The 16,108-nt window shown below is 50.7% G+C and overlaps 1 protein-coding gene across 2 annotated transcripts in view; it reads right to left on the bottom strand.

Moving 5' to 3' along the window:
* Positions 1–11,584, bottom strand: part of KLHL25 (kelch like family member 25) — a 55,399-nt gene extending 43,815 nt beyond the window's left edge. The window contains exon 1 of one of the 2 annotated variants that reach the window (XM_032624796.1): positions 11,453–11,584. The gene's annotated coding sequence lies outside the window, so the exon portion shown is untranslated. The remainder of the gene's footprint in view (positions 1–11,452) is intronic. The other variant, XM_032624797.1, reaches the window with a different exon arrangement.
* Between the last annotated feature and the right edge of the window lie 4,524 nt (positions 11,585–16,108).

Raw genomic sequence — 16,108 nt, 5'->3', positions numbered from 1 at the left:
TGCTTGCTGGCACTGCCACCTCTATACTGCGAGGCCTGGGCTGGGTATTCAAATGCTCAGTGCCTCGGTTTCCACATTTGTAAAATGGACGTGAAAATAATCACACCAACCTCGCAGGGTTGCCAAGGGACTAAAAGGGGAAAACAGATGAACAGAGCTGGGTGCAGGGCCCACACCCAGGCCCCAGCTTGCAAGGGCTTTGCCTAGCACACCTGTTCTCAAATGGTTTGGTCTCAGGATCTTTTTACAATTTAAAAATGATTGAGGACCCTAAGGGGCTTCTGTTACATGGTTTAACCTATTGATATTTATCACAGACAAAATTAAAACTGAGACAAAATTGAAATGTACACTAGTTACCTGAAGAACAATAATAAACTCATTATACGTTAGCGTAAATAACAGTTGTTTTTCATAAATCTAGTTTCCAAAAAAAAATTATTTTATTGACAATAGTGGCCAGACTCTCTAGCTGCTTCTGCATTCAAGTTGTTGTAAAATGTTGTGGTTTTTTTTTTTAATGGAAGTATAGCTGATTTACAGTATTGTGTTAGTTTCAGGTGTACAGCAAAGTGATTGTTATATATATATTTTTAGATTACTTTCCATCACAGGTTATTACAAGATCCTGAATACAGTTCCCAGTGCTATACAGTAAATCCTTAATGCATACCTATTTTATATATAGTAGTGTGTAAGTGTTAATCCCATACTCCTAAACATTGTAAAATGCTTTCATTGTGAAGACTAGAAGAAAATCCAGCCTCATACAGACAGGGAGTTGGAAAAGGGAACAGATTTTTAAGAGCCTTACAGATCATTTTGGATATTCCTCTTTGAAAAAACACTAAGACTTGTCAAGCACTAGTTTCTTAAAGATTAGCTGCAGTGTGGGACCTGAGCCCGTGTGGTGCCCTTGTGTACTCCATGACCTTCCCGTCTCCTGGTCTGTCTTGCACTCTGGCTCACTTACACACGCAAGATTTAGTAACTTCATTCAATGGTCATCTGGAAAACATTGGGTCACGGGGTTATGCACTGGGAGGGAATGGGTGAAAAAGGCAAATAATATCTGGGTGTTACTATGAAAACAGTTTTGACCCCCGTGGACCACGAAAATATCCCAGGGACCGTCCGGGACCACATTGTGAGAACAGTGGGTTAGCAAAATTTCCTCATCCACCACACATTAACCATGTTTTTTTTTTAAAGTACTCGAAAAAGAAACTGCCATGGAAAGTGAAGGGCAGTGAGAGTGGAATCACCTGCCCGGAGGGTCTCGGCCCCTCCCCAGCTTGCATGGACATGTGGGCACAGGAGCTGGCGCCCTCTGATCCCCGCTGGCCGGCCTCCCCTCGAAGAACCCAGCCTGCTCTGCGCCTCCCTCCATCACCAGATGCTTTCTTCTCGCCACAGGACCCCTCCTCATTTTCCCCCAAATAACAGACCTCGGTGGTTTGCAGAGGGCAGCGCCTGAGACGGCAAACTACAGGGGCCACGCATGGGCTGCTGCCCTTGGGCTTTGCAGTTGATTGATTTTTGGTCTCTTGAAATTACATATGTAACGTGTATTTATAGCCAAATACATGGGTGCCCAGAAACTGCAACTCATTCATACATACATTTTTAGCATATCATTCGGCCACCAAGTTCCATTAAATCTTCCTTCCTGGGTCCCTTGTGTGGCTAGTCCTGCGTCGGAAACAAGGTGAGGACTTCACAGTTGCGGAATGGGCTATGAACAGGCCCTGTCCCCAGTCTCTCCCACTCCAGGCAATCCGGTCTTCACTTTTGACCACCATTCTCTCCTGCTCAAAAGCTTCAAGGAGGCTTGGACATCCAAGCCTTGTGCAATCTGGTCCCCAGCCCCTCTCCCCCACCACTCGCTGGGGCACATGCTGGACTTTGCAGCTCTCCCATCCCCACTCCCTCTCTCCATAAGCCCTCTCTTTTCACACTCACACCCTCCCCTGGACTTGACATCTGTCTGGCATGTACAGGGCCTCGTACATAGTAGATACTGAAAAAATTAACCTGACAAGGAATTTCTGAGCACCTACCATGTGCTGGGTCCTGTGCTATGCACCAGGAACATGGCAGAGAGTAAAGAGAACATTTTTGTCTTGTCTCCTACAATTAACATTCTAATACCCGTTGGCCCTTTGCTGCGGAGCTGTGAGGGTTCTTCTCTAGTCCAGCATTATTTATTCCTTCAGGGCATTGGGTACTCTGCCTTTATTTTTATTTTCAACTCATCGAGGACACTATTCTGTGTCATCTTTGCTGCCTGGAATACATTAGATCGATAATATTGCTGAATGGGAAGTAGATTAACCACAAATACCCACTGGAATAAGAATCAAAAAGATCCACGTAAGAGGTCCTCAGTGTCTGCTGTGTTAACCTGCAATATGATTGGTATGTTTCATATTTAAGTATTTTAAATGCTGGATGGGAAAGAGCAACCCTCATCCCTGTCCTACACGGTGTTCTGCATATCACAGTAATCAAACTGGAGATGCTGGCCTCGAGCACCCTGAGGGGGTGGTCAGGCGCTAAGGTCCTGGTCTCAAATCCCAGCACTGCTGTTTCTACCTGTATGACTGGCCCAAGGTACTTATATTCTCCGAGCCTCAGTTTTACTCATCTGGAAAATGGGGCGGGTGGAATAAGTGTCAATGTGCTATCCTGAGAATTAAATGAGAAGGTCCATGTACAGAGCCCAGTACAGTGGGACACACAAAATTCACTCTATTCATGAGACCTGCTGTTATCAATACTGTTGCTGTTGTAGCCCCTGTTGGCACAAGCTCTTGGCAGGAAAATTCAAGGATGGCACCCTGATCTCCACCCTGGTCTTACTCCTGTGACCATGTTACCTACATAGCAAGGGATTTGCAGATATAATTAATGATGTTACTAACTAATCAGGTGGCCTTAAAATAGGGAGATGCTCTGAGTGGGCCTGACTTAATCACATGAGCTCTTTAAAGCAGAGTTTTCTTCAGCTGATTGCAGAAGTTGATGTCAGAGATCTGAAGCAGGAAAGGATCTGACACTCCACTGCTGCTTAGAGATGGGGTATCTGGCATGGAATGCAGCAGCCTGTAGGAGCCAAGATCAGCACCTAGCTGACAGCCAGGGAGGAGAGAGGGAGCTCAGTCCTACAACCACCAAGAACTTGATTCTCCCCACAACCTGAATGAGTCTGGAAGCAGATTCTCCCCCAGAGCCTCAGGATAAGAGTCCAGTCCAGCTGGTACTTGACCTTGGACTTGTGACAGCCTAGGCAGAGAACCCAGTTGAGCCAGTCCAGGTTTCTGACCTACAGAACTGTGAGCTAATAAATAGGTATTGTTTAAGCCACTGAGTTAGTGGTGACCCGTTAGGCCACAACAGAAGCTAACGTAAGCCCTGCTTGGCCTCTGGCCATAACGCATATAAATTAAAAACATACCAGGTGTTTGTCCAAAGGGTTCAGGGATGGCACTTCCTGCATCCTTAATGCTGCATGGGTGATGCTCTAGGGCGGGGTCTGTCTGATCCACCTCTACCTCTAGCACTTAGCAGTGTGGCTATCACACCGTAGGGTCTCAATAATTTCATTTAACAAAATTTCAGCTTCCTGAGCAGTCCGGAACAGAATGGCTTACAGCTCCCCAGATTGGCTTCATAATCTCATGACCAGCCAATCATAACGTGTTCAGGTGCACTAACCTGGACAAATCCCAGCAAAGTCCTCTTTTCTGCCTAGAGGAAAACTATATAGACACTGCAAGCAGTTCACAGGAAGCCACCCAGTACCCAGGGTAGGGATGTGTCCACGTGCAAATGAGTCTTGCTTTACACACCCACCGACACCACCATCGTCCCTGCCTTGGCCTGTGGCAGCCTCCCAGGGATCAGCTGGCCAGCCAAACCCTGACATTTTGCTTGTAATTGTACCTTCCTGTAAAAAGTCCTAGTTGGAGCAGTAAAAATAGCAGCTGCAACTTCCTGCAACACGGACAGACCAGTCGATCCTGGTGCCTGAAACAAAACCTGGCGACTCGACTTCACTCTGACTCCACAAACCCCTGCAGGCTGGGCTGGGGGTGGCAGTGGGGTGGGACCCAGTCTGCCCCTGCCCTCACGGACTGCCCTCGAGCCAGCTCCTGAGTGAGATGCTCCCCTCACTCCCTTCATGAAAAACCCAGCCCTCAGAACCATGGGATGCCTAACAAATGCAAAGATGTGCCTGCATCCAAGGTCTCAGCCTTCTCTCCTCCTGCCCACTGGCTGCAGAGGTACAAAGGCAGGATGCCTCCCGACCAAAGCCCTCTGGCCACCTGCTTGTTCGTTCACTGCTACCACCGCCCCCCCCCCCATGTCTGTCCACCTTCCTGTCTGTGGCCTAGTCCCCCCCAGCTCCCCACAGCTGTCCCAACCAGGTCAGGCTGGTGGGGATAACAGAAGCCTCCACCAGGGCTTAGGTCCCAGGCGGCAGCAGGGCAATCGCAGCCAAGTCTGGATGCTGCTCCCCAAGGTGTGGACCCGCTCGCTGTGTTAGAGCCCACTTGGGGAAGGACAGGACAGCCTAGCTATATATACCCCAGGCACCTGAATCCCAGCAGTGATGAATTCCTCCAGGGGCCCAGCCCGCTCCCTGGCTCCTGCATCATGGGGCCTGAGGCCGCCCAGGGACCACATGGGCCTGGTTTTCCTTGGCCCTGATCCCACCTTTCCTTTATCAATCCCCACAGCTTCCCCTCCTTCTGTCTCCAAATCAAGTACAAGGGCCCTTTTGTCAATCTTTTGCTTATTTTAAAGCCTCCTGTTACAAGAAAACAGACAAGGACCCCCAAAGTAACAAACATGGAAATGCACAAAGTTCTAGGAGCCCCAGCCTTTGGTCTCTACCAACAGATAAATGGGGGATCAAGTCTGTGGTGACCAATGCCCCTTTCTGAGCCTGGCCCTAGACCAGCTAGAGAACCAGCTAGAGAACTTTCTCTGCCCTCCTGGCTCATTTATTTGACTCGGCTGGGTGAGGTCCTCCCCATCTCAGGGATGCAAGGCAGACGTCCCACCTAAAGCCAGCCCAGTCCCTCCCCTGGACACACTGGCTGTTTAGAAACACTCACATCCATTCAAATGTTCCAGGCTCCAGACATCTGCCTTTCACTAGTAAAACCCATGATGTCTGCAGAGCTTTTCAGCATAAAATGAACTTTCAGGAATGTTTTCCCATGCCCAAAACGCAGCAGCCTGGCAGGGGGCAGGGCGGGGATTAAAAGGACCTCATTTCACAGATGAGTACACAGGGCAAAGGCTTCGCTGAGTCCCCAGCCGCGGTCAGACCTGCGAGAGGCAGCACTCGCTAAACCTTGATCCTCTGGGAAAAACAACGATGGATTACAATAAAAAGAGAAAGCCTGAATAAACTGGATCACTTTTTTTTTTTTTAAAGGAATAATGAGATCCTTTTCCCCCATCACAGTAGCTAAAAGGGAAAATGTGGATAATAATAAGCGTGGTGAGGACGTGGGGAAGTGGGCTCCCAGACACCATCAATGGGAGAGAAAACTGGCTTATTAGTCTTCGCAAACGGCACTTGGTTTTGACAATGAAAATTTAAAGACCAGAAAGACGTACGATCAAGGATGTGCGTGACTTCATGGATTGTATAGGGGGGAAGAAAAATCAGACACACCTAAAACGTCTTCTGTTAGGAGACTGTGAGCTGAAAGATGGTGGTCTGGCCGCACCATGGAATACTACACTGCTGTGAAAAGAGAAAGAGATTCACCACACAGTAAGTGATAGACACTGTGGAGTACTGAGTGTGATCCAAATTACATAAGCACAAAATCTGTATATGAAAAGGGGGATGAGAACAGTATGCCCCAAACTGCTGACAGATACCAAGGATGGGGCCACTTTCATACCATGCTCCATTTCTTCTTATATTGCTTGTTTATAAAGGGAACCTACTGATGTATGATTGAAATTAAAGACAATAAAACAACTTAAAAGGAACATGTTTTCCTTAGGCTCCCTACGCATCAGAAGATTCCAGGATGGAATGGCTGCAGCCTCTCTCTGGGTCTCATCTCAACCCCCTCCCCAGCCCACAATGCTCCCAGCCTGTGCACTTGCTGGGCACCCCCTTCCTCAGAACTTCCCACAGCTGCCTCTTGCCGTCTTGGAGGTCTCGGCTAAAATGTCACCAGCCCAGAGCCCCCTCGTCTAAGCAGATGCCCCACCTTGATCCTTTTCCTCACACCTCCCCGTCCACTTTCTGCAGCCCAACTGCAGCTCTATTTATTTTATCCATCTGTGGTCTGCCTCCCCCAGTTGAATGGGGGCCCCAGGATGGTGGGGACCTTGCCTTGTTCTCTGCTGCATCGCAGATCCTGGCAGAAAAACAGATGGCAAAAAACATTCGTTGGCCACGTTAGGAATTGAGACACAAACGACAGTCCATTTCCTCACGTGTCCAATGGCTCTGGCCACGCCACTCACAGCCTAGCGCTGACCCATAACCACCTGACTACTTGTCTGTCTCCCAGGCCAGAGGCCGAGCTTGCAAGTACAGACCCTCTTTGAACCTGACTTTCCCTTCCCAGTTTCTTGTCCAGGGTGAGCCATTCAGAAGGTGCTGAATAAATGTCTGTTGCCTGAATGGAGCTGTACGTCTCGCTCCCTCGGATTTCCAAAGCCGCAAATAATACAGGTGCTCACGGGTTAAGGGACTTGCTGCCCAGGGTCTCGCAAGCCCAGCTGGGATGCAGCAGAACTTGAACTCTGGATGCAGGATGCAATCGCCATGGCTTTCTAGAAAAAGAGCTCCTCCGTCTCTTGGCCCTCACTCCTGACCAGACAGATCTGACCTGGCCAACTGCAAATCTGGCAGGTAGCTCATCCTGGGGTATGAATGAGCCAAGCCTTTCTTATCTTAATTAGGAAATTAATTCCTTTCAGCCTAGATTGATCTGTGCTCAGCCTCTCCCTGGGGGCCCAACAGGAGCAGGCAGAAAATAAGCAAGTCTGAGTCTGAGTTTCCATCCTATCCCCACTACCTACTCTGACGGGAGGGCGGCTGACAGTCCAAGGTGACTTCCTGGCAGACAGAGGTGGGTGGGGAGCGACAAAGGGGTCCTCCCTTCGGCAGCCGCCGACACAGTTCTCCCACGGCCCTGCTCAGCCCCCGCCTACCGCCTCCTCGCAGGAGGAGCCATCAGACTGGTCTTGCAGGCGCCTCCTTGGCAAAGTGCTGCGTGCAGAAGGCAGGGAGCCTGGCGTCCTCCTCTGTCCCCCTGGGCTCCCTCAAGGTCCCTCTTGCCCCCTAGGAAGTCTTTGTCCGTCTCTCCTTTCAGAGGTGGCCCTAGGCTCTATGCCCAGGGGACACTCCTCAGGCGAGGTCTCACCCCATCTGTCCCGGGCTGGGTGGGGGGTGTCAATTTAAGTGCTCCCACACCTGCTGCCCTTCACACCTGGGCCCTAAACTCCAAGGCAGTGGACAGAGGCAGGGGAGTTACTGGGGAGTTACTGGGAAAGTCTGACTCAGTTTCCACTTACCAAGAAAGGAAAGGAAATGGGGCGCCTGCCTACTACACCACTTTCATTCTACAGGTGGAAAAATGAGGGCCCAGAGGGAAGGTGACCTGCCCAAAGGCCAACAGCACCCATCAGAGGCGGAGCTGGAGCTAGGACGCCAGATTCCTGCCTTCTAATTCAGCCCCTCTGCACTCTACCGGCCACCTCTCCCTCTTCCTGCCCAAGAGAGCTATGCAAGTAACTCAAGCCTTATAAAACTACTTAATACCAGAGGACACAAGACCTTTTGAGATTTTACAGCAAGACATTTAGTAGAAGCATTGTACTGAAGAACATCCACCCATTTTACAGAAGAGCAAATCGAGGCCCATGGAGGTAAGGGGACCTACAGGAAGTTGTACAGTCAGGTAGGGGCAGAGCAGGACTCCCAGACCCCCACTTAAGTGCTCTTTCTGCTGACACGGTCCAGGTGTGAGGGTTCCATCTGTGGGATAGCTGGTGAAGAGGTGCAGCTGGCCTTGGGCCTCAGTCACGCTGAAACAAGGTGGGGCCCAGAGAGCCTCATCTAAACTCTGTCCCAGAGGTGCAGGAGACCATCGTTGGGGGAGGGAATGGCTTGGGAGATTTTTATGTATTTGCAGAAAATACAGTGAAATTTCTCAACTAAGCTGATTTCTGAGACCACAGAGCTGGCACTTTTAAAAACAGGTTAGTGAGCCACACACGCCTACCATTTTTCATCCAAAAGGTCACTGACAGGGCTGGGAAGGAAAGGTTTAGCAGTAAGAAAGAACAGCGTCTACTGGCACCAGAGGGAGGGGGCAGGGTGGGTGCAGGTGGCTGGGACCCCAGGAGAGGGCTGACCACAGACACATAAGCAACATCTGAACCCGAGTCCAGTTCAAAGAGCCCATGCTCCTCCCCCCATCCCCCAACCTGGTGCTGAAGAGACTTAATAACAGGGAACCCTCCCATTCCTGAGCCCTCTCTCTGCCCTCCATCCCACAATCCCCCCTCCATGCTCCTAACAGCTAAGGGAACTGGAGTAAGTCTGGCAAGGTGAGTGCCTGAAGGTGACAGGTATCAGCTTTAGCTACATATTAGATTGGGGTGGGAGCAGTGCTGCTCAGGGGCCAGATGGTCTAGGAAAGGGGGTGGAACCTACAGGGGATGCTGGGCTGACTTCCATCACCTGGGGACAGACCCAGATTGCTAAGGGAAAAGGCCTGCTGGGATGCTGTGAGTAAAAGCTGTGGATGCATACACTCTCCCCACCCCCGCCCCTAGCTGTCCCAACTAAGTGTTTTCTGGCTGGGAAAATGCTTCAATAGCCCTGGTTGCCTAAGGCAATTCAATTATGAAATTTACCACATCAGATGAAAAGGAGCATCTCAACCAGCCAATTCATTTGTGTCTGGCCACTCTGTTTTCTTGTGCCCTCCGTTTTCAGGCCACACCCACACTGAGGGCTGGTACCGTGGCACTTAAGGGCTCAGGCAATGGGCTGGTGTTTGGGGCTGGTGGGGTGGGGTCTCCCATGATCCCCTGAGCAGATCGGCTGTATCCAGAAGCCACCCATCTTCCTGGGGGACTCCTGGGCCAGACCACCACAGTCCCAGGTGAACCTTTCCATCAACTCCCACCTGCATGCTCTCTGCCCTCAACCTGCACCTGCCTGGAGGCTGGCAATGAAGTGGCCTCTGGGAGAAGTGTGAGTGGGTGGGGGGAGGTGGTAGCCCACCACATGCCTTTCTCATCTTTACTTAATCAAGGCATCATCTCTCCAGGAAGCCTTCACCACCCGCGCACCTCCTGTGTCCCCTCAGCTCCCCTTGCTGCCTTTGTTACTGGGGTACTGTGCACACCTCGATGTGTCAGGGCCTCTAAGCCACACGCATGCCAGCACACCTGGTCCAGGAGCTCCCCGAAGGCAGGGTCCCAATCAAGCCCCTTCAAACCATCAATCAATTAATCGGTTAATCAATGAATGAACAAACCACCACTCCCTTTGACCACCCGCCCCCAACCGTGCATCACGGTAATAGATGGGAAGAACCAAGCCTGCTGTCGCTGCAGACCAGGAAGTCCAAGGCCCGGGTAATCGTCCTCTTTCTTCCTGCTCTCCTCTCCCACACTGAGCGCCCACAGGTTTAAGATGTTATTAAGGGGCATCAGGCTGCAGAAGCCGCCTCTGAGGTGGAGTGTGCCAGTCGCCCGTGGCTCCTCTCTCTGCACCACATACACAAACCCGGCTGCAGCCTAAGCCCCGGGAGGAAGGTCTCTACCATTTCTCTCTACCTTCCTTTGAGTAACCTGCATGGAGTCACCTCCTGACAAAGGGAATGGCTCAAGACGGAGATAGCTGCCGGGCACAGAAGACTGATTCCGTCATCCTCCAAAGGCACGGCTTGGGGACTCAAGGACCCCGTGTTAGAAGGACACCAAACCTGCCCCTGGTGGGGTGGACCTTGGGTCCTACTCCTCCCCAGTCCACAAATGCAAGTCTTCACCAACACCCCCTTAGTAATACTAACAGCACACCTGGGCTCAAAGAGCATCGGTCCCACCTGTGAATGGGCAGACTGAGGCCCAAGGTCCCAAAGGGCCTGAACCAAGTCAGAGTCACCAGAGTCTGGCCTGTGATCAGACTGTGGGGTTCCTGCCTCCTCTCCCCCTGGCACTTCCCTCCCTCAGTCACGCCGCCAGAACCAGAGTGAATGAAACCAAAAGGCCCAGACACCTGGCCTTCTCTGCCCTGACTCACCAGGGAGGGCCAAAGCTCAGGGAGCCTTCCCCCTGCCCAAAGCAACCCAGCAGGACCAAGAGTGGCTGCGTTAAACCTGCGGGGGACCTGGGTCGCCCCCACCCCACCCCCTTTGTTAAGATCTCTATAAAGATTTCTCTGCTCAAAGACAGTGGAAATGAACTTTGGGCTCTTTGAAGCACCAGCACAAAAATGTCTGGTGCCCCTGGGGGCACAGAGTCCCAACCAGAAAGCTTCTCAAGCAACCATGAGGGAGAAAAGGAGTAGGGGGCGTGCCCAAGTGCTGCGGGGTCCCGGAGCCAGGGCAAGATGGGGTGAACAGGACAGCCAGGGCCAGAGAAGGCTTGCTCTGGACCTGCTAGGGTGGCGGCCACCCTGGGGGGGCAGGTGGGCAGGGCTTAGGACGGGTGACCATTCCTCTGCTGCTCCACAGCTCTCTAAACAGAGACGAGGGGCCCTGTCAGGTGGGACGTAAACGGCCGGGGCACAGGAGACTCCGGGCCGGGCTCGCGTGGACGACCTTTCCCTTGGTTAAAACCCTCGCCCCTCGCTCTGCACGAGGCAGGCAGCCATCTGGCCCTCGGCGTCAAGTGCGCGGGGACTTCGCCCGGCCCGCGGCGCAAAGGCGGACTGCTCACATCCTCAAAGACAGGCAGCCTCCACTTTCCAGGATCGATAGTAATTTTTTAAAAAGAGAGTCTGCGGACTCAATGAATCAAGCACTCCCAGGGGAAAGAGTTGCAGCTCCCGCGCGCAACATCCATTTGCAAAACAATTCATTCTCTCGCTCAGAGCTTTCAGCAAATACCCTCGCCGGATCCCCCGGCACTCGCGAGGAGGGAGGAACGGGGTTGGGGAGGAGACGGCTCTCTACAGACCTCCACTCCCCACCATTGTCCCCGACTCCAGCCCTCCGAGACCCCGAGGTGGCCGAGGCGGTTCCAGACACTCGACCCCGTTGTGCTGCTCGCGGGGCACGCGGTCCAGCGAGGCTCACTCTGCCGGGGGCTCCCACGGCGGGGCGCGCGGGACCCGGCGCTCCCGATCCCGGCACGGGGTGAGGGGTGGTGACAAGTGCCAAAGCCGGCGGCCGGGCGCGCGGCTAGACCGGCCCGAGGACGGCGCCCCCAGCCCAGCCCGGGTACTCACCACTCGGGGCGTCGCCACCCGCCGCGCTCAGAGGCCCCTAGCCGCCCGCGCAAGGCTCCGCAGCCCTCGCCGCCGCTGCTCCCCTCCCCCAGTTCGCAAAAGCCGCTGAGCGCGTTGCTACTGAGGTACAGCCGGGGCGCCGCCAACAAACTAGTTTCTCCGGCCTTCCCGCCCCGCCTCCCGGCCTGAAGCCAATCAGAGGCGGCGCCTCTGTGACGGATGGGCATCCGAACCCGTAGTTAAGCGAGCAAGAGGAGAAAGGGGTGGGCGCTGGGCTTCCCCAGCACCGCGAGTTGGTGGGGGGGGTAGGGAGAGAAAAAGGACTTCGACCAGATTCTTAAAGGGGCAGGCCCCTGCCCGCCCCCGCGGCCGAAGTTTGCGAACAAAACCCGACTGTGTTCCAGAGCTTTCCGAAGGAGGGAGCTCTGTAGATTGCAAATGCGTCTTCTGTACCTGGTCTGCGGAGACACACCTTTCACCTAGTTGTGAAAGTTAAGGAAACCGTTTCTTTTTATTTTGAGTTCGTTTCAGTGTTTGGGATTTTCTTCAGCCACTGAACCCCATCTGTGCTTGGAATATGTATTTAGCTCTCCTACCAGTGTCATTTCTCACTAAGTTCCTTTGTAAGCCGACCTTCAAATATTCATTCATTCATTCATCCATTCATTAATTCACTCCACAAATATTTGCTGGATGCCTGAGCGATGGGCTAGTCTCAGAGTGGGGAAAATTATCTATAATTTCTCCTTCTTGCTTTCTGAGTTTGCATCTCATTCCACCACTTCAGGTTGCTGTATATCTAACTTCATCTGTAACGTGGCAGGTAAAAAGTCCTCATCGGATTATCTGAGGGATTAAAGGAGACAAACTCCTATGACAAAGTAAGTGTGCAACAAATGTCCTTTCTTTCCTCCCTCCCGCTGAAAATGGATAATTCAGGTAGGATACAAAAAGGATGCAAAAAGCCCTGGTAAAGTACAGAAAATGATAAGTGTTGTAAGAGCCAAGCATGGGGTGGGGAGAATTCCCAGGAAGCACAGTTCACACTGATGGGAGGTGCAAGGAAGTTTATTGGGGAGGTGATTCGACTGCCCAAAAGATTTGGATGAGGTGTAGGATTTTGACTGGTGGAAACTGGAAAGGAGAGCCCATGGGTAGGAAGCTGTTTAGATTGGACAGAAGAGATTCCAGGCTTAAAAGTCTGTAAGATGACAGGGAAGACACTAGGCATTTTGGGGAGAAACAGCATGGTACAGAGGAAAGGGTTTGAATCCCAGCTCTACCCCTCAAGAGCTGTTTAGGACTGGAGGCAGAGTGCTCAGGCTCTCTGGGTGTTGGATTCTTACTGGTGAAAGGAAGATTCTAGAACCTATTTTGCAGGGTTATTGTAAAGATTAGATAAGAGCACACATGTAATGGGCCTGGTACCTAATAAGTGCTCAATATAGATTTGTGTCTCCATTTGGCCTAGATCTGGAGATGGGTAAGACACGAAGTTTCTGTTAGTCAAGAGCAGTCTTGGCCAGAGGTAAGAAGCTAGCCAAGTGTGCTGCTAAGGTGCCTTCCAAGGGGAAAAGGAGGCATCAAAATAATTGGTCCATTAAAGAAATGACATAGATCACATTTGTAATTTTAGCCTCCTGCCAATTTTCTAGAGCTTGAGTATTTATATAATTGTTAGTTGGATGTAGCTCCACATACCAAATTGATTCTTAGCAAGTTCATAACCATTGCTTATTATTCCATTGAGACTCTCTGTGAAATTATAAATGCCAACCATCTAAAATCTGGTCCACATTATCATTTTTTCCCCTCCTCAACTCCAAGCTTAAATTAGGTACTGGAATAAATTAAAATTAAATGTAGGCAAGGGAACAAAATCAGACCAAGAACACTTGTTGAGTCATTGAATTTAGATATGATTTGAAAGGAATGGAGAGGACGGAGCTTGCGTTGCCATCTGTCTCAGTTCTCGCTGTAGACCCTGGAGCACAACCACCATCATAGCCCCTACCAGCCAATGCTGTAATGACCCATGTACCTGTTAACCCTCCCCACCACACAGGGAGTCCTGGGAGGGCACAGGCCATGACAAGCTGTGTAGGCAACTTGGTTCCTCACACAAGTTGTGCACACAGTTTTGAAAACCTATGAATAAATCTCAGCTCAGTTAGAATCAGATTTTGCAAAATTATGACAGAGAACCTAAAATAACTGTGAATTTTAAAAAGACAGAAGTTTGTTTCTTGCTCATGAAAAATAAATCTAAAGTTAAGTAATCTATGACTAGTTGGCAGCTCCACAGTTTTAAAGAGCATGGGCTCCTGTACTTCCATTCTGCCATCCTTAATGCTTGGTTTCCTTTTGCTGATGCCTCATGATTCAAGATGGCTGCTGGAGCTCCAACTATAACATCTATCTTTCATACAGCAGGAAGGAATAAGAGTAGAAGAGCAGATGTGTGCCTCCCAACCATGTTAGCTGCATTGAAGCAAGCTGCAAAAGTCCCACATGATACTTCCATTTATATCTTATGTAGACGTTTATATGAGTACATTGCCTCTCCAAACAGAGTCAGGTTTCTTTTATCAAGAAAGAAGGGAAGAAATTCCTGGTGTCAACGAACAGTCTTGGCCCACACCTTTTTCTCCCCTCCTGGCATTGCCATCTGTCCCGTATTTCAGTAGTTCAGAATCTAAGGTCTTAGAAATTCTGAGGTGATGTTCAGAATTCAATACATATTTCTTAATAGATGATTGAATTCTTGGTTCTTCTACCTCTCTGGATGTTCCTTTCCAGTCTCCTCTGTTGATTTCTCCTCACTTCCCAGATTTCCAAATATTGGAGTGCCTGGGAAGTGAGTGCAGATAAAAAAAAACCTCTTCCCTCTGTACACTCAGATCTAGGTGATTTCATCCAGGCCCATGCCTTATGCTCAGATAAACATAAGACAGCTCCCATATCTGTACTCCCACCAAAATTCTCCAGGAACTTCAGGCCCAGAGGTGCATCTGCTTACTCGACACCTCGGCTTGGATGTCTAGGGACACCTCCTCACCTTAGCACGCCTCCATTGAGCTCCCGCTGCACTACTTTGCAAAAGACATCCTGCTCCTTCAGTGGGCTTCCCTATCTCAGGAAAGGACAACTCAGTCTTTTGCTCAAATAAAAAATCTTGGCACCATTCTGTTTTACCCTACCTCCAATCCATGTCCAGTCCGAGCACTTCATACCACTGTATTGCCACCACCAAGCTGGTCCAAACCACCATCATCTCTCCTCCCCTGGGCCATCTCAGCAGCCTCCTGAAGCATTTCCCATCTCTGCTGCCTAGAGTCCAGTCTCAAAAGCAGCCAGAGGGGACTTTTTATAATATAATCTGACTGTGTCCATTGTCCCTGCAAAATCCTCCAATGGCTCCCATCTCACACAGAATGAAGGCCAAATTCTTCACATTGGCCAACAGGCTTGACCCCATCTGGCCTGGACCACCCCTCACACTTTATCTTCCACTGCCCTGCCCCTCACTCACTCTGCTCCAGGCCCACTGACCCCCTATTTTTCTTTATAAATTTATTTATTTTCTTTATTTACTTTTGGCTGTGTTGGGTCTTTGTTGCTGCATGCGGGCTTCCCTGGTGGCACAGTGGTTAAGAATCTGCCTGCCAATGCAGGAGACACAGGTTCGAGCCCTGGCCCAGGAAGATCCCACATACCATAGAGCAACTAAGCCCGTGTGCCACAACTACTGAGCCTGCGCACCTAGAGCCCGCGCTCCGCAACAAGAGAAGCCCCCTTCAAACAAGCCAAACCCACTCCCACTGCGGAGGCCTTTGCTGACTCTAGCCAGGAAGCTCTTCCCCGGATGTCCACGTGGTTCTCTCCTGGCTTCCTCAAGTTTCTGCTCAGATGCTACCTTCCCTAAGCCCTCGCTGACCACCTGCTTCAAAGTAACCACGTTCCCCATGGTGGCAACCCCTAGCCCTCTCTATCTCCAAAGCACTTACTTCCACCTGAAGTTACGTATATATTATATACAGAGTGAGAGAGAGCTTGACAGAGAAGCAGCCTTGACATCTGGGAGCTGGCCCTGCCCGCACAGCTAGGCTTTGCTCTTCGCCCGTTGAATGGAAACAATTTAGTAGGATGTCACCATCAGACAAGGTCCCTCTGTGACCACGATGTGTCAAGACAAAAACAAGATCACTCCGTTATCATGTCTGAACACAGCAAAACATGAGAATTGTCCAAGCCACAAAATACCCAAATCTGTGTCTCCTGGGTAATAGGAGTGACTGCTGTTTCTTCGTTAAATACAGCTTTGACCTCCATCTGGTCTCCCTCCTTTTACATGAGATTTACTAAGATACCCTATCATAGACTCATCATTGCTTTCTGGCAGCACCCAATCCAGGTCAAAGCCCCACTTTCTTAGGCCCTGTCCCACACCACCCAGCCAAATTCCAAATCCTGTTCTACCTTCTTCCTAACACCCTTGTGCTGAGGTGCCCTCGGTTCCCCTATGGTGTGTGGGCTCCTTTGTTGCAACAAGTAATAAACCCAACTTGTTCATCTATAGGTATTCCTGGTTGACAGTACAAATACACAAATATTGGCAGTACAAACACACACACACACACACACACACACACACAC

Source organism: Phocoena sinus, chromosome 2 (assembly GCF_008692025.1).
Source record: "Phocoena sinus isolate mPhoSin1 chromosome 2, mPhoSin1.pri, whole genome shotgun sequence".
In the NCBI taxonomy this organism is placed as follows: domain Eukaryota; kingdom Metazoa; phylum Chordata; class Mammalia; order Artiodactyla; family Phocoenidae; genus Phocoena; species Phocoena sinus.
The sequence above is the reverse complement of the archived record's forward strand: the minus strand, read 5'-3'. Positions and strand labels throughout refer to the sequence as shown.